At 45.2% G+C, this 17,423-nt stretch overlaps 9 non-coding genes across 9 annotated transcripts; 5 read left to right on the plus strand and 4 right to left on the minus strand.

Moving 5' to 3' along the window:
- Nucleotides 1–2,445: 2,445 nt before the first annotated feature.
- trnar-ccu (transfer RNA arginine (anticodon CCU)) lies at nucleotides 2,446–2,518 on the plus strand. The gene has a single exon. It is a non-coding gene; the product is annotated as a tRNA-Arg (tRNA).
- Nucleotides 2,519–6,167: 3,649 nt separating this feature from the next.
- Nucleotides 6,168–6,241, minus strand: trnan-guu (transfer RNA asparagine (anticodon GUU)). The gene has a single exon. It is a non-coding gene; the product is annotated as a tRNA-Asn (tRNA).
- Nucleotides 6,242–7,433: 1,192 nt separating this feature from the next.
- On the plus strand, nucleotides 7,434–7,506 carry trnar-ucg (transfer RNA arginine (anticodon UCG)). Its single transcript has one exon. It is a non-coding gene; the product is annotated as a tRNA-Arg (tRNA).
- A 1,554-nt stretch (nucleotides 7,507–9,060) lies between these two features.
- trnas-uga (transfer RNA serine (anticodon UGA)) lies at nucleotides 9,061–9,142 on the minus strand. The gene has a single exon. It is a non-coding gene; the product is annotated as a tRNA-Ser (tRNA).
- Nucleotides 9,143–10,682: 1,540 nt separating this feature from the next.
- Nucleotides 10,683–10,756, minus strand: trnan-guu (transfer RNA asparagine (anticodon GUU)). The gene has a single exon. It is a non-coding gene; the product is annotated as a tRNA-Asn (tRNA).
- A 946-nt stretch (nucleotides 10,757–11,702) lies between these two features.
- LOC138226121 (U5 spliceosomal RNA) lies at nucleotides 11,703–11,819 on the plus strand. The gene has a single exon (XR_011184405.1). It is a non-coding gene; the product is annotated as a U5 spliceosomal RNA (small nuclear RNA).
- Nucleotides 11,820–12,046: 227 nt separating this feature from the next.
- Nucleotides 12,047–12,188, plus strand: LOC138226099 (U4 spliceosomal RNA). Its single transcript, XR_011184383.1, has one exon. It is a non-coding gene; the product is annotated as a U4 spliceosomal RNA (small nuclear RNA).
- A 1,170-nt stretch (nucleotides 12,189–13,358) lies between these two features.
- On the plus strand, nucleotides 13,359–13,500 carry LOC138226109 (U4 spliceosomal RNA). The gene has a single exon (XR_011184393.1). It is a non-coding gene; the product is annotated as a U4 spliceosomal RNA (small nuclear RNA).
- Nucleotides 13,501–16,441: 2,941 nt separating this feature from the next.
- Nucleotides 16,442–16,515, minus strand: trnat-agu (transfer RNA threonine (anticodon AGU)). Its single transcript has one exon. It is a non-coding gene; the product is annotated as a tRNA-Thr (tRNA).
- Nucleotides 16,516–17,423: the final 908 nt, after the last annotated feature.

A 17,423-nucleotide genomic window follows, 5' to 3' on the forward strand; every position in this document is an offset into this window, starting at 1 on the left:
CTGAGTAAAGAATATTTTAATCTTCCTGCTGTCAGTAGTATTTTCAATATAGTTGACCCTTACCTGAATGAAAACAGGACGTAAAGGAAGGGTTTCAGAAGTCAAACAAAGCTTTATTCCCGTGCTTACAGTCTGGGTAATGGGAGACTGCGCTGTTCTGCTTCCTATGGTCATATACGGGTTTTTCGCACGAAGCGATTTGAACAGTATTTCTCGCGTTGTGAACGTGTGCACACAGCGGTCCCCCGGGTTCCAGTTCGTGCGTAATTACGCATCGATGAAAAACCGGAGGTTTAAAAAAAGATAATTAGCTCACTGATAGTTTGATATAAAGGGTGTGGAAATATCCACAAGTCGTGGTCTTTAAAATGCATTTGGTTTGACGGCGTTCTGTGCTTCCATTGCGAAGATATGGACAAAAGAATATTCGTGCTTGGTCAAAAAAATGTCATAAAAACGAAAAAGTAAAGGCTGAGAAAGCATCCACAATGTATTTTATACACAAAACAAGCATTCTCGCAATTCTAAGAGGTTTCGTGAAAGCGCTACAGGCGTGCCAAAATCGTTTTCGAACTTCGAGCTAACTTTACCCCGGTTGATTCTGAACGTATGAGATTGCAACGCCTTTTACTTCCATTGACAAATGATAGAGATTCGAAGAGAGATCCTTCAGACCAGCAAGCAAACCCACGGCTATTTCGGTTTTCTATCTAGGCAACGTTGGGGTCTGCAATAGCATACATGAAAGCGTGATGCAATTTCTGTGGCTACATTTGTTGCACGTCATGCACAGTAAGAGTGTTTCTAACACCAAATAAAAAGTCAACAATTAGTGATCACGCCTTCTCCTCAGTTAACCCACTGAAACCCTTGCTGTTAACAGTTCTTTACTGCGTGCTTTACGAGCACCTACATACCGTGTCGGTTCTTTCAGCTTTATTCATTAGGTTTTCAAAGGCATAAGTAGAGCACCAGAGGTGCGAACGCAAAATGTGTGGTTATCTGAAGTCTTGCTTTCCATGGCAGCGGGTCCAAGCGATTTAGCGTTTTTATAGTACCGGGAAAGGAGAAGCAGCACTTCGCCTCTGCCGCGCAGACACAAGGCGACGTACGGCAGACGCCGGAGTCGGCAGGTTTCGAACCTGCGCGGGGAGTCGCCAACGCATTTCGAGCCCATCGCCTTAACCTCTCGACCACGACAAAAGCGAGCCCGCCGCCGCCGCATTCCTCCTATAATCAAACACGGACTGCGAGGTGGCTTCAAATGTTAAAGTCCCCCCGTCCGGATGTCAAAATGCAACTTTGGCAGACAGAACAAACATCAACAAACCACAAATGTGGACAAGGATTTTACAAGCTGCACCACACTGCACTTTCAAAAGCATTTACATTCGTGTTAGACGCAGGAATTTGCCTTTGATTTGCGCGCTTACGAACGCCATGGAAAACGAAACAAAACTAAAGCCCTCAGCTCCTGCACTTGATTATAATCCCGTTATGTGTCGAAGCAGGAATTTACGTCATCCTACCACTGCAACACGGGGAATAGAGGGAAATGAGCACAAGCTACGAATTGTCTCTAATCAGTCCCTACAGTTGTAAGACGCCTGGAAGCGTGCACCCCCATCATTAATCTTTGCGCATCTGTGCAAGGTAAACTCTGGAGCAGTCTCTGAAACGGCTCAAAGGAAACACGTGATTGATTCCATGTGCATCTGGGGTTCATTTCTTATTTACATTTAATTCAAGGGAAAGGCTTGGGTCAGTTTCAGACGGCCTCCAACAGCGAGATTCAAGCGCCCCACCTTCAGCCCAATCTGCGCCGCCAGAACGCCAACGGCTCCTCTGGTCTCCGGGGTGCGGTTGTGACCCCGTAACCTAAAGTGTTGGTGGCAGACAAATGGAGACTAACAGGTGATGTCCTAGGACATGACCACATTGTGACACTCGGTGGGGATGGTGACCATTGCTTGGAAAAGAGTGCGAGGCCCCTTTAGAAAAACATTTTGTTAACAGGCATTCTGCCTCAGCCTAAACACCTATAGCTTGCAAAGCGCATGCTATTAGACAGGCACCTCTGCAAGACCTTAAGAGTCTCTTAAACTAGTGATAGTAAGGTGTTCCCAATGGGCGATGTTTGGCTTTCAAATCATCTCTCTGTGGAAGCGCAGCGATGCAGCTGTTTAAGGCTTAGAAGCAGCTGACTGTTTCACTACCTAGCTGATCACTGTCAGTCAGGGAGCTTAGAGGTGAAAAGCCTGTCTGAGAGACAATTCGCCGTCGATCAGTTCAATATGTTCCGTACCAGCTCGGCGCACCTGAGATCATCTTGGTAGCCGTGTAGCTCAGATGAGTGAGAGCGTGTGTGTGTGTGTACCACCGTGATTGGATGCCGGTCCTTCTCAGGTCACAGTAAACCTTCTGCTGCCTAACTTTCCCCAGTGTGCCCCAGTGGCCTAATGGATAAGGCACTGGCCTCCTAAGCCAGGGATTGTGGGTTTGAGTCCCATCTGGGGTGCTCCTGTCCCATTTTGAGCATACAAATGTCCTTGTGATTTGCAAAGCTACAACCCCACCTTACTCAGTGAGCGTCTCTGCTTTTCTCTCACATACAGTTGGGAGAAAAACTTTTGTAAACAGCCCTTCGGAATGATGTGGATTTCTGCATGAATGGCTCCTAACATGTGATCTTATCTTTATCTAAGTCATAATAATTAATAAAGAGAGTGTGATTTAACAAACAACACACGCCCAACATTTGACATTGCTGTTTCTTTATTGACCAAATGGTTTAAACAATCAAGGTCATTGATGGAAAAAGTACGTGAACCCTTATATTAAGGAGCTAGTGGAACCTCCTTTATGACAAAAACCTCAACCCCCACTTTCTGTAGCGGCTGGTCAGACCTGAGCAGCGGTTAGGAGGTATTTTGGCCTATTCCTCTATGAAAAACTGTTTCAGTTCATGTATATTTTTGGGATGTCTTGCACTGAACGGCCTGCTTCAGATCACGCCACAGTACTTCAATGGGATTGGGGTCAGGACTCTTACTTGGCCATCCCAAAATACGGAATTTCTTCTGTTTCAGCCACTCTGTTGTTGATGTACTCCTTTAACTTTCAACTTTTGTCACGTCTGTCCACAGAACATTGTTCCAGGAGTTGCTGTGGAACATCCATGTGGTCTTTAGCAAACTTGAGAGGGGCAGTGGTGGTTTTTTTGGGGGGGAGAGCAGTGGTTTCCTCCATGGTGACCTCGCATGATCACCACTCCTGTTCAGATTTCTTCTTATGGTGGACTCATGAACACAGACGTAAGACAAAGTCAACCACCTGTTCGCTAGATCCCATCCCCACTCAGCTAGTCAAAGATTCCCTCGAAGGACTGGCAGGACCTATAATTAGCATGATGAATGCATCGCTTGCGTCAGGCGTTGTACCTGATCAATTTAAGGTAGTGGTTGTTAGACCGCTCCTTAAGAAGTCAAATTTGGATCCACAAGTTCTTAACAACTACAGGCCTGTCTCAAAGGTCCCATTTCAATCTAAAAGTCTTGGGAGAATAGTTGTTGCCCAACGTCAATCGTATCTGGATTCAAATAATATACTTGAGAAATTTCAGTCTGGTTTCTGAAACTGCATTAACAAGAGTCGTAAATGATATTCTCTTAGCTACTGATGCGGGGAATGCAACAGTGCTTGTGCTTCTAGATCTTAGAGCTGCCTTTGACACGGTTGACCTCTCTGTTTTGTTACACAGGCTTGAGTTTGAGGTTGGCTTATCTGGAACCGTCCTTCAGTGGTTTACTTCACATTTAACTCATCGTTTTCATTATGTTCAAATATCTAATAATTGTACTGCTTCATCAATGTCACCAGTTCAATTTGGGGTACCAGAAGATCAGTGCTGGGACCAATATTGCTCTCTCTCTCTACATGCTGCTGCTAGGTAGGATAATATGAAAAAATAATATGAACTTTCATTCATATGCTGATGACACTCAAATAAACATTTTGTTTACACCAAACGACAACTCTTCTATTATCAGTTTAGTTAAATGCATTAAGGAAGGAAATACTTGGATGTGTGAAAACTTTTTGTTACTCAACTCTGAGAAAAATGAGGATCTGTTGATCGGAGGCAACAATACTGATAGGACTACTATAACTTCAGCACTTAACTCAGAGGATTTAAACATTTGCCTCAAAGAGACAGCACGTTACCTAGGCGGCATATTAGACACAAGGCTCTTAACAACTTGCATTGTTAAGTGCCTTGGGACAACCTTGTTGTGAAAGGCGCTATATAGAAATACATTGATTTGAATTGAATTGACAATGTAAAATGTTGTGTGTGTTGTTTGTTAAACAAGACTGTCTTTATTTATCAAAAAATAAAAGGAATTTGCTAGGAATGCAAACGTTAGGTTGCGCTTCTTCATGCTGCATCGTCGGCATGAGTGGAGCTTTTTAAACGTCTGTACTTACTATGCCCCATAAGAAATCGTTTGTCCCCGTTCAAAAGACATTGTGCGATGTCCTGCAGTGTTCGCAAAGCAAACCTTTGACAGTTTGAAAAGAGGAATTTATTCTGCTTCCTGTGCGTGCAGTAGTTACAAAGTTGAACGTCTTTACACGATTTGCTGCAGTTTTCAGTGGGCGGGCTTTGTCAGATGGCTTGGAAAAACGCACTGTGTTTTGGCTCGGGAAACATCATGAGAAGTGTCCTGCATGTTTTCTGTGTATAGCTGTCTTTTAACGCATACAGAATTCATTCGAAATCATTGATTTCTCCAATTAACAAGGGTCCCTTAAAAGATGAGTCAAAGTAACGTCTAATCAGATTAGTTTCCTTAGAGCTGGTTCAGAGTTTGCTCAAGAGTTTACCTTTCACAAATGCGCAAAGAAGAATGTTGGGGGTGCATGCTTCAAGGTGCCTTACAGCTGTAGGGAGTGATTCGAGACGATTCGTGGCGTGTGCTAGTTCCCATATACCGTACGCCCCGGGGTGCAGTGCTAGGATGACGTACAATACCGTTTGGGCACGTAACGGCGTTATATGCAAGTGCGGGACGTGAGGGTTTTCGTTTGTTCATTTTGTTTTGCTCTGCTTTGCTTTGTTTCGTGGTCAAGAGGCGTAAGGTAAGTCGTAATCCAGGGAGAACACTGGTGGCAAACAGTCCGAGGTGAGAGGCGAGGTCCAAAGTCGAAAAGGCAGAAGGGGAGTCCAATATCCAGAATAAACGAGGTAATGGAAAAAACGCCAGGTAGAGCTCTCAAGGAGTAGACTCAATACCAGCGGGAAGCAGGTAAAGATGGTAAAAATAGCACTGCGTACCGCACGGTGGAGTGTGTGCAGGTGGGTTAACTCGTGCGGCGGCGTTTGTTAATAATCACCCGCTGCTGGTGCTGTTTAGATTGCTTAAGAGTTGGTCTTAACTGCCTGGCGGTCATGACAAGCTCCTCTTTAAGCTGTGGTTTAGTTTTGCATTCATGTGTTTCTAGAGCAGTTATTTATGGGGGTGGGTGGGTCTTTCACAGAGGCTCAGGACAAATCCCCCGCCTGAAAGTCTAATGTGTGCGTTCAGACAGTCACAGGTCAAGAGCCAGGCAGGAGGACAATGGACAGAAGAGCCAACGAACTAAAAATAAAAGAACAGATATGAAAAAGCCACCATCTTTTTCTTTTTGACATTTTCCGACTTTTATGCAAGCCAGGACAAAGTTGCTCGTAGCTACTTGTGGATTCAAATACTCTATCGAGTGCTTTGATGAGTTTTTGCAATTTGATTGTCGTCCTGTCAGCCTGTTTCTGTTTTTTTTTTTTTTCAATCTAGGGATGGAAAGTATGAGGGAAATGATGGAGCAATCAATAACCGCTCCGGAAAAATGGCAGAAAGAAATGGTCCGTCACTAAGGACATTTGTGAAGCAGAGGAGTGACATCACCACAAAGGCGACACATTCTGCTGATGGTTTTGGTGAATAATGATTGAGGCGCGTTAAGAGAAAGGTAGCTGTGTCAGCATGCGTAGGCTGCAAAGGATCAAGCAAAGGTTTACTCCATGCTGAAAAGAGAAGAAAAGAAGCACAACGTTTCGACTGTGGAGCCTTCTGCGCCATCTTCTTTAGCGGTGATGATGTTTACATTGGAAAAACGGAGACATGCGTCCCTGGGTGGGCTTGAACCACCAACCTTTCGGTTAACAGCCGAACGCGCTAACCGATTGCGCCACAGAGACTGACAGCCGCTTGTGCTCCCTACATTTGCAGGTTTATGGTCAAAGAAAACAATCACTTGCGCTTCTTGCAGCCGGCAATCTTTTTCCACTGACAACCAAGAAATGGATTTCATCTTTCACAAGCTGTATGGATTTCTTCAAAAACAAGTTATTCCAGAAAGGAAATGAATTCTTGCATTAAACTGAACCAAGCTGTACATGTTTGTCTGAAATGATACATTCGGCACAACAAGACACGGAGAGAGGCACCGCTGGTATTCAGACCCAGGATCGCCTGCTTACTAGGCGGGCACTTTAAGCCACTAGGGAACAGCGCCAGCAGAGCACCGCGCTTTTACAGACACTTGGACACATCTGCGTTCGGTGTGCACTTAACCTGCTCTCTGAGCCCGTTGCCTCCGTCCCATTTAATAGCAGAACTGACGCCAAGAGAAATGATGAGAAATGGCATTTATCGGGCACTTTTCATGTCCAAGGAGCTCAATGCCCTTGACACCTCCCCAAGGCGACAGAGCTGTGCATTCTTTGGCGACACCATTTTTTCTTTTGTTTAATTTCTATACTTATTGATAGAATAAAAACGATATGTCATGTACTGTAAGGGAAATGTCTCTTTTCATGGGGAAAGCTAGCACCAGCAAATGTTGTGTTTAGAAGAAGTGATTTAACATGACACGTGACCTAATTTACTGGAGCAAAAGCTCACCCAGCAAGCCCTGCTTTACTTCTACAGGAGAGAAGTACTGTAGAGTCTGCAAGATGTTCAGCTGGGTAGCTACGTCAGCATGCCTCGGCTGAAAAGGAACAAGTACTAGGTTTATTGCATGCTGAAAAGAGAAGAACGGAAACACAGCGTTTCGACTGTGAGGTCTTCTCACACCTGAAGAAGCCTCACACCTGTAAAAGGCTCCATGGTTTTCTTTCTTCTCTTTTCAACATGGAATACACCTATTGTCTGCAAGATGTGACAATTTCATGGTGTTTTGGAAGAAAACCTTTTTCTTTGAATTCAAAATCAATCGGAATTTCAGCACGACACATCAACACTTTTTCTGTTTTAAGGAGATGATATTTTAAACCTGATAAAAATAGTAGGAAACACAAGTTTCTTGCTGTGAAAATTTAGATGGGGAAGTGTACTACTAGTAGCAGTGTAGAGCTCTCTGTGGTGGAGTGCAAGTGCATGTTCTATGGGCCAGTGGCGTAATGGATAACGCGTCTGACTTCGGATCAGAAGATTGTAGGTTCGAGTCCTGCCTGGCTCGTGAGGCTTTTAAACCTCTCAGGTTCCTCGGTAACAGGTTGGCGTCATGTATGTGAACTATAGAAAAGCATTTGCCACAACCCGTAAATTAGCACGCAAGTGCGGGCTGGTGAACACAGAACTGTATGGAGATCATCTCCAGCTCCGAGCTCAAATGCAATGAAAAAACATGCAGAACAGAACTGGAGAGCAGCTGAATTTGTGCTCAGTAGGGTGGGGAGGACTCAGCATTGCTATTGTTCTAATTGGCATGAACTGCAGGGGATCTGAATCAGAACATGTCAGTTAGTTCGACCATTGCGTCAATATGTAGGCCACGTTAATACAGAATTATTACTTTGTCTGTCTCGTCTTTGTATATAGCTGAATGTCCCTGACAATTTCATGTTAGTTTTTAAGAACGACATTGGTGCTAGTATATACATATATAGCATATAAGGAACACGTAAAAGTTTAGTCCATGCTGAAAAGATAAGAAAACCGCCACAACGTTTCATCTTGGAATAAATCTTTACTTGTTGTTTTGCAGCCTACCCATTCTGACCTAACTCCTCCCTTGAAATTCCCTAACAGATAAGGGTACGTAACGGCTCATGCGATGCTCAGTTGCAATTTGTCCCAAAACAAACAAGAACAGCAGCTGAGGGTTTGAGTTTGAACATGCACTGTATTAAAGCAGCTTTTATTTCCATTGATAAATGCTAGATATTCCTACAGAGATTCTCCAGGTGAGTAAGCGATTCCTGTTTCTGTTTCTATTTCTGTTTCATATATATATACAGTATATATATGTTACATGTGTCTCTGCAATAGTATAAATGTGTTATACACTATCAGGGGCTGCTTTTTTGTGCACCTCATCTACAACAAGGGTTTTTTTTTCATTTATGTTTGTGGACCTTCACCATTTGAGGAAGTGAGTTAGATAAGAAAGTTACAGGTATGGTGAGCAATGACTGACAAAGGCACGTACTGGGTATTCCTTACAGAAGTGTAAGCAATTTGTTCTAAAAAACACCGGCTAAAGTCCAACATCGTTAGCAATCTTATTACTTAAACAGAATTAACATCAATAAACTGTAATGTGCTGGTACATGCGAGTAGATTTGATCTTCTATTAAACAAAAATGCAATTACAGCTCTAAAAAGGTCAACCTAGACTTCTGTAACAGATCTGTTCAGGTCATCGCTGTTTCTCTGACCTTGTGAGTCTTTGGAATTTTAAAAGTGTATTTTGCTTGCCTTTCATGTGGTCTGTGTACAAGTCACTGTGGCGTATGCGGTCCTACACAGCCTTGCTATAGACGTGACGACCCTCCGCTATGTTGCAATGGAGAACAGGTTCAGTACGGAGCTGCTGAGAAAATTCAGCTGGAAAGCTCGTTGCAGAAAAGCATCGTTATCTGTGTCCAGCGGCAAAGCGTCCATCGTGGGTGCTGAAGAATCAATTTCACAGGCTGCGGGTCCAGGCGATTTAGAGTGTTAAAGGTCCCAGCGAAAACGAAACGGCGCTGGTCCTTTTACACGCACGCACGCAACCAAATGCAAAGGACGCCGTAGTCGGCAGGATTTGAACCTGCGCGGGGAGACCCCAACAGATTTCAAGTCTGTCACCTCAACCACTCGGCCACGACTACAGCGAGCACTGCGGCCGCTGCCTTCTTGCTACAATCGAACAGGGAGTGCGAGGCGGCGGCGGCAGTGGAGGCAACTTTTTTCAAGTTCGCTCTCCGTTTAAGAAACCTTTTACGCCATACGTGCAAGCACACACACACACACACCTCAGAGGACTTAAGGGTGGCTTCAAGTTGGAATGATAAAGTCTCCCCGTTCGGACATGAAAACAGAACGTTCTTAGACAGAAAGCAATCAACAACGGAGACATGTGGACGACGATTTTAGTCACTGCACTTTGAATAGCATTTTTACTCCAGTTACAGGAGATGCACCAATGGCCCTTGACCTACGCTCTTACCAATGCCTTGAACATTCAAACAAAACAGCCCTCAAGTCCTGCGGTTTAATATAACGCTGTTACGTGTCGAGGCAGTATTTGACTCTGTCCTACCGTTGAGACACGGGGCGTATATGGAAACGAACACATGCTACGGATCGTCTCTAATCGGTCCCTACAGTTGGAAGGCTCCTTGAAGCGTGCACCCCCATCATTCATCTTTGCGCATCTGTGAAAGGTAGACTCTTGAGCAATGTTTGAGCCAGCTCTAAGGCAACTAGTGCTATTGGACAGACACCTCTGGAAGATCCTAAGAGTCTCTTAACACCACTTCCAGCAGCAAGCTTAATTGTTCGCTGGAGGTCTCCCACCCAGGTACTGACCAGGCAAAGAATCACCAGTACATTGAATGAGGAAGTTAATCCTGAAATCCAATTACATATCTCAAGGTAAGACAAATCCATAAGAACATGTCTTAGTATTACTTTGTTTACATTAGTATGGCACTGAGTTGGAGCTCCTCTTTAAGCTGTGGTTTAGTTTTGCATTCATGTGTTTCTAGAGCAGTTATTTATGGGGGTGGGTGGGTCTTTCACAGAGGCTCAGGACAAATCCCCCGCCTGAAAGTCTAATGTGTGCGTTCAGACAGTCACAGGTCAAGAGCCAGGCAGGAGGACAATGGACAGAAGAGCCAACGAACTAAAAATAAAAGAACAGATATGAAAAAGCCACCATCTTTTTCTTTTTGACATTTTCCGACTTTCATGCAAGCCAGGACAAAGTTGCTCGTAGCTACTTGTGGATTCAAATACTCTATCGAGTGCTTTGATGAGTTTTTGCAATTTGATTGTCGTCCTGTCAGCCTGTTTCTGTTTTTTTTTTTTTCAATCTAGGGATGGAAAGTATGAGGGAAATGATGGAGCAATCAATAACCGCTCCGGAAAAATGGCAGAAAGAAATGGTCCGTCACTAAGGACATTTGTGAAGCAGAGGAGTGACATCACCACAAAGGCGACACATTCTGCTGATGGTTTTGGTGAATAATGATTGAGGCACGTTAAGAGAAAGGTAGCTGTGTCAGCATGCGTAGGCTGCAAAGGATCAAGCAAAGGTTTACTCCATGCTGAAAAGAGAAGAAAAGAAGCACAACGTTTCGACTGTGGAGCCTTCTGCGCCATCTTCTTTAGCGGTGATGATGTTTACATTGGAAAAACTGAGACATGCGTCCCTGGGTGGGCTTGAACCACCAACCTTTCGGTGAACAGCCGAACGCGCTAACCGATTGCGCCACAGAGACTGACGGCCACTTGTGCTCCCTACATTTGCAGGTTTATGGTCAAAGAAAACAATCACTTGCGCTTCTTGCAGCCGGCAATCTTTTTCCACTGACAACCAAGAAATGGATTTCATCTTTCACAAGCTGTATGGATTTTGAAATGTATGGACGATGCCAGGTGTCCCACAACACCACAGCGCCGACACACCTTTGGTTGTCCCACATAAAAAACATAGCCATTGCAGGCGCCCAGCCGGATTGTAGAGGGCAGGTGCCTTAAGCCTCCATTTACATTGTCCGGTAGCAAGCGAACCTCGAATTTCCTTGCTCCTGTTTTTATACCGTCAACATCTCTAACCTCAGTTCCATGGTGGACGGTGCAGTACTGCTTAAGCCAGGTGTGAATGTCCTCCGTCTTTGCCAGTTCCGAGAACATAACAACATGCACCGTTTTCCTCTCTCTCTGTGTCAGAGGCTGCAAGTTGATCTTCTCAAGGGCAGGAACTTTCCCTCTTTTTGCCTCAAACACATCCACACATTGTTCAAACAGAGAATAGGTAGCAAAAACAACCTCAAATGCTTTCTGACCTGGGAGAGCGAAGATGAAATCCAAGTGCCGAGGTTCAAAGCCACGTTCCTTCTGTAACACTTTTCTGCTGAACTGCATACGATCCATGAAGAGGTCATCCAAAAGCTCAAAACGTACAGCATTCTTGCGGGATCCAAAGGTTGCCATCTCAAACTGCAAAACAAACACTGCTTCCACAAAACAAGAAAACAATCCAACTACTCTAACTACAGGCTGATCAAGGTATCTCCCCTGCCAGGTAAGCCGAGAGCCGCAGGCGATGAGCCCAGAGCTGAACGGGCCCCACTGGCTCGTTTGTAAGGCCAGGTGCATTGCCAACCACGACCGGCAGGGCAGAGGCCTTGAAGGCGGCCTGGGCTCCTGCAGCTGTCCAGCCACGCACTCTGGTTTCTCTTCATCTCGTACAAATCTTTTGCCTTTTACTAAAGATTTCCATGGAGAGGAACATGAATGAGTTCCATACAATTTTTGTGCTTCCCTGCCTTCGGGTGGGGCACAGCTGGGCTGGTCAAAGAGAGAAACTAAAACCGCTCACAATCGCTCTTATTACGGCGACTGTGGCCGTCTGCTCTGCGAGTCCTCGGTCTCCGCCTCTCTGATTGGCGCTCTTTTCTTTGGGGGGCGGGAATATGCTGTGAAATATGAAGCGTTACAGCAACGACATGCCATGAGACGATTGATAACGATTTCCATAGGATCCCCGCGGTTGCCTGGCAACCGTCAGCTTTGCGCAGTGGCAGTATCGTAGCCTGTGAGGTTTAGCCGAGGCGCGATTATTGCTAGTTGAAAACTTTTCCCAATACCCCGCTTCCGCCGGTTTGCAATACAATCGGCGAAAGCAATTTTTGACAGTCTCGTCAGAGACTGAGCAAGGTGTTTAAAGACAGATTTTGTCATGGTAACATCATGGTAGAAAGAAACAAGCTTGTTACGTCTCAACAGAAACGCTCTTTAGCTCTTTCAGCGTTATGCAGAGAACAGCGTCTGTCGAGATCACTTTTGAGTCAGCGCGAAACGCCGTGTGCTGTCAGTTTGATTTCATATTGCTCGTAGCGGCGCCCGGCTTTTGTCTGTCAACCGTTAGGTTGCGCTTCTTCATGCTGCATCGTCGGCATGAGTGGAGCTTTTTAAACGTCTGTACTTACTGCGCCCCATAAGAAATCGTTTGTCCCCGTTCAAAAGAGATTGTGCGATGCCCTGCAGCGTTCGCAAAGCAAACCTTTGACAGTTTGAAAAGAGGAATTTATTCTGCTTCCTGTGCGTGCAGTAGTTACAAAGTTGAACGTCTTTACACGATCTACTGCAGTTTTCAGTGGGCGGGCTTTGTCAGATGGCTTGGAAAAACGCACTGTGTTTCGGCTCGGGAAACATCATGAGCAGTGTCCTGCATGTTTTCTGTGTATAGCTGTCTTTTAACGCATACAGAATTCATTCGAAATCATTGTAAGATTCTCCCTCAGTTCCGTTGTGCAGTGCTTTACCTCTTTCAAAAGGCTTCACTTTCCTAGTCACATTCCAAGCCTCATCGAACCCGGGCTGTTTCCTCCAGCGGTATAGTATTGCAGTGAGACAGCACGATGCCTGCAAGACTATGTCACACTAAACGCCACAGATTGTGTTTGTCCGTTCGTGTCAGTCGTCCTGCAGCCACGGGAAGTGGGACACAAACATGCTGCAATGCTTTCAGGACGTTAGGATTTGTTTGTGCAACATCCGAGAAGAGTACTTGTGGCTTGAATGTGAACTGTACGTGCCCGCCCCCTTTCCTCTGTAGTGCATGAGTTCCTCCCGGCATGCCCTTCGTCATTGTTCTGTCATCTTGTATTTAAAGGGTTGTATTTCTGCTGCTGAAAATAAGCAACGGTTTTCTCACAACGCCCTTTGTTCCCGACGGAGCCCTTGTCTGTCATGAAATTCTTCAAAACCTCAAGCTAGAAGAAGAAGACGACAAATATGAAGCGTTACAGCAACGACATGCCATGAGACGATTGATAACGATTTCCATAGGATCCCCGCGGTTGCCTGGCAACCGTCAGATTTGCGCATTGGCAGTATCGTAGCCTGTGAGGTTTAGCCGAGGCGCGATTATTGCTAGTTGAAAACTTTTCCCAATACCCCGCTTCCGCCGGTTTGCAATACAATCGGCGAAAGCAATTTTTGACAGTCTCGTCAGAGCGTGACATAGTCTTGCAGGCATCGTGCTGTCTAACTGCAATACTATACCGCTGGAGGAAACAGCCCGGGTTCAATGAGCCTTGGAATGTGACTAGGAAAGTGAAGCCTTTTGAAAGAGGTAATGTCGACGCTTTTTTAACAGAGCACCAAAAAAGCGTCTTTTTTGAAGGCCTGGGTACTGAGCATTGGTGGTTCAGTGGTAGAATTCTCACTTCCCACGTGGGAGGCTCTGGTTCGATTCCCAGCCAAAGCAGTGGCTTTTGCAGCGAGCGGCTCCATCACTTGCATCCCCTTGCAACTCGCAACTGAAAACCCACTGAAGCAAAGCATTTGTTAGCCAGGTCAGTACCCGGATGAGGGTGAGCTACAGGGAAAAACAAAGTTTCCAGCTGGAAGCGGTGTTAATGGTGCCGGTGGGGGGGCGCTCAACCTGAGGTCTGTGCGGGTCCCAATGCCCCAGCATAGTGACGGAGACGCTGTGTTGTAAAAGGGCGCTGTCTCTTGGATGAGATGTAAAACCGAGGTCACAGCGCTCTGTGGTCATTAAAAATGACCACCAAAACCTTTGACAAAAGCTCTTGGTAATTGATGGTCTTCAATAATGCTTCTCCTTTAGGTACATTTTAAATCAGCTGAAAAATGCTGTGAAATGGGGGGTCACTTCACGCCAGTGTAGGATTTGGGTTACAAGAACCATGAAACTGCACGAGAAAGCCCGTACACTGAATTACACGGCTTTCTATTCAAAGGAGGGCAAAAGAAATTCCCTGAGTTCGATTTTTTGCAGCACAGAGAGGATTGCTGTCGTGAGGCTGGTTAGCTCAGTTGGTTAGAGCGTGGTGCTAATACCGCCAAGGTCGTGGGTTCGATCTCCATACAGGCCAGGTCGTTTTCTCCTCTCTTACAAAAGCTGTTAGGTTCCTTTCCGTGGTGAGATGGGTTGTCATGCAACGCTGCCACATAGTGCCGACAGACAATTAAATGACAAAAATGAAGAGAGTTAAAGCAGCTGGAAAGGTTTTCTTACAACTTTTGAGCTGACACAGTTTTGGAAAATGTTTTCTTCACGCTGCACTGTACCACATAGGCAGCCAAGAGTCTCCAAAACAAAACAGAATTGACAGTCATATAATGTCCATTAACCCCGGTTTTAAACACAGACTCATGTCTGCCATCATAAGAATATGAGTCCAATATTTTAGAATATAGTCAGAATGTCTTCTAACCTTACCTGTGGTGTCTTTAATCCCTATTGCTCAATGCATGGTGTACGTACTGCATACATGTGTCTTGAGAATGAGGAATGGGCCCCTGAGACATTTACCTGTTTCACAAATGATCGGATTTTACTAGAGATTCTGTTTGGGATTCAGATGTGCATTCGGACAGCAATTCCTTTCAAGAAATGATACGTTCTGGATGAGGTCAAAGGTGCTGGAACACTGTATTTAGGATGTGTTTGCAGTGATTGTGTCTCCTGCTTCAACGCAGTGATATATAGATGTGCTCCTGTAATTTATTGGTACATGCCCAGGGCAGTAAGTAGTCTGAGGATTTATTTCCAGAAGGCATAGAGCAGTGAAACAGTGAAGTAGTGCAGCACACTGGATCATTATATTATTAGAATCTATTCTACCTAAATTATTACATTATACACAACTTGAGCTCTCAGCACCGTACTGAGCCCAGGTGTTTTTCTAAAGCTGTCAGGTGCAGTTCATTTACATGAAGGAAATCTCTTACTGGGTACGATTACAATGCAGTAAGTAGCACAGGCTACTAAGGGAGTAGCCTGATGCGTTTAAAAACAACCAGCGCCAGGCAGGAGTCGAACCTCCAAACTCCTAATCCATCGTCAGACACATTATCCATTGCACCACTGGCCCTGGTGTGACACTGCAGGACTGTAACCCAGTGAGCTTAGCACTGCAACTAGTAAAATATTATCCCCGGTCCATTCTTTTCCAAAAGTGAGAAACACCTGTTTTCTACATTTTGTCTGTTTTAAAACCATATCTCTTTAAACCAAACCAAGAGTTTGTCTTTTGCACTGATATTCTGATTCATTTCGATTTCAAAGAAAAAAAAAACATTACCTTCCAAAGCATCATAAAATTGTCCCTTCCTCCAGACTCTACTTCTCTCTTGTAGTAGTACAGCAGACCTTTCCAGGTGAGCAGATCACAGAGTCCGAAATGAGCTTCCTCCATCAAGCAAAGTACCTGAACATGACTCTGTCATCATGAAAGCGCCCCTGTAATAAAGAAATTAAATCCGAAATCAAGAGGGCAGTTGCCTGCTGAAGTTCAAGAAGTCATAAATTTTAACCTAGCAACACATTAAAGGCTGCATCTATACAAGTACGATTCTAGAAATGCTCACCAGATTACGTTTTAAGAAAGAACTGCGCCTCCGGTTCCGCCGAGATCTTAACTCGGATGGCAGGATTCAGAGTCTGGAGTGTGGAATGATGGCGCATGGAGGGTCCACATACTGTGGATCCCTCAGTGATCTTCCGCGTGTTCAAACCGCCAGCGTGTGACTCCCCTGTCCCCCTGACCTCATTGCTCTGCTCTCGCCTCTCTGCAGCTGAGCCCGACTCATGGTAAAGTGGAAAAAAATATGCCCTCAACGTGAGATTTACTCTGGAGTGAGGATAGTTGTTACCTTCTTATCGTTAAAACGGATGTATGTGATGTGGCGACTAGTTTCTTCTCCATTAGCAGGCTTAAGGTTAAAGAAAAAAACATTGCTGACTTCTTTTTTTTTTGCCAGCCGTGAGCGCTGATTAGCGAGGTTTGTATTTCATGTTTTGCAAGTTGCATCCATTTTAAGAAAAACAAGTCGTTCAAGACAGGAAATGAATACTTGCATTTAATTAAGTCTAGACGTATGCGGTTGTCCATACTGACCAGTTCTGTTCGAGAACACAGAACAAAAAAAGGCACCGCTGGGATTCGGACCCAGGATTTTCTGTTTACTAGACAGGCGCTTTAACCAACTAAGCCACGGCGCCCTGGGAGTGCTGTCCTTTTGCAGCCACTTGGACACACCACTCAGACACATCTGCATTCGGTGTGTGCTCCGCCTGCTCGCTGAGCAAGTTGCCACCTTTACATACAATAGCAACATCGACACCAAGAGAAAGGATGACAAATGGCTTTTATCTGGAACTTTTCATGTCCAAGGAGCTCAATGTGCTTTCTGTGTACAACAGGGCCACTGAACTCCACACTGGCCACTGAACCACAGCAGTGGCTTGCTGGCTTGACATCTCCCAAGGAAAATGTTGAAATCGCATGTGGAACAGGAAAATGACCCTCAAGTATGAGGGAAAAAAAAGAAAAAGATCAACTGGAGTGCGCCAACCCATGTCAGGACAGCCCAGTTTCGTTGACGAGTTGGCCGAGTGGTTAAGGCGATGGACTGCTAATCCGTTGTGCTCCACACACATGGGGTTGAATCCCATCCTTGTCGCTCTCCATGTCTGACACGTGTGCCTGTGCGCCTTTGGCCCTCCTGTTGTTTGCTCCGGTACTAGAGCCGTACATTTCCTAGCGGTGGCTGAACATGGTATAGTAGGCTAATGTCAGTATCGAGCAGTGACAGTAACAGTATTTACGTGCCGCTGCTCCCAAGTGGCTCTGGTTTGAGACTGTGTTTTCACTTACTTGCAACGCAAACGGAGAAATCGATTTTTGACAGTCTCTCGAGAGACTGCGCTAGGTGTTTAGGGATAGACTTTGTCAGTTCCCCCTGGGATGATGGCCTCTCAATTAGTTTGTGATTCCTCTAGACGTTTATACACTAGAAGCCTGCTTCATGGCTTAAATCCAAGCTAAGGAAACGAGTTAGAGGTCTGATGCAGAACTGCGAATTCAATGAACGGGAACACTACAGTACATTGCACTGTGTGTGTTAGGA

This window comes from Lepisosteus oculatus, unplaced genomic scaffold (genome assembly GCF_040954835.1).
Source record: "Lepisosteus oculatus isolate fLepOcu1 unplaced genomic scaffold, fLepOcu1.hap2 HAP2_SCAFFOLD_112, whole genome shotgun sequence".
Classification (NCBI taxonomy): domain Eukaryota; kingdom Metazoa; phylum Chordata; class Actinopteri; order Semionotiformes; family Lepisosteidae; genus Lepisosteus; species Lepisosteus oculatus.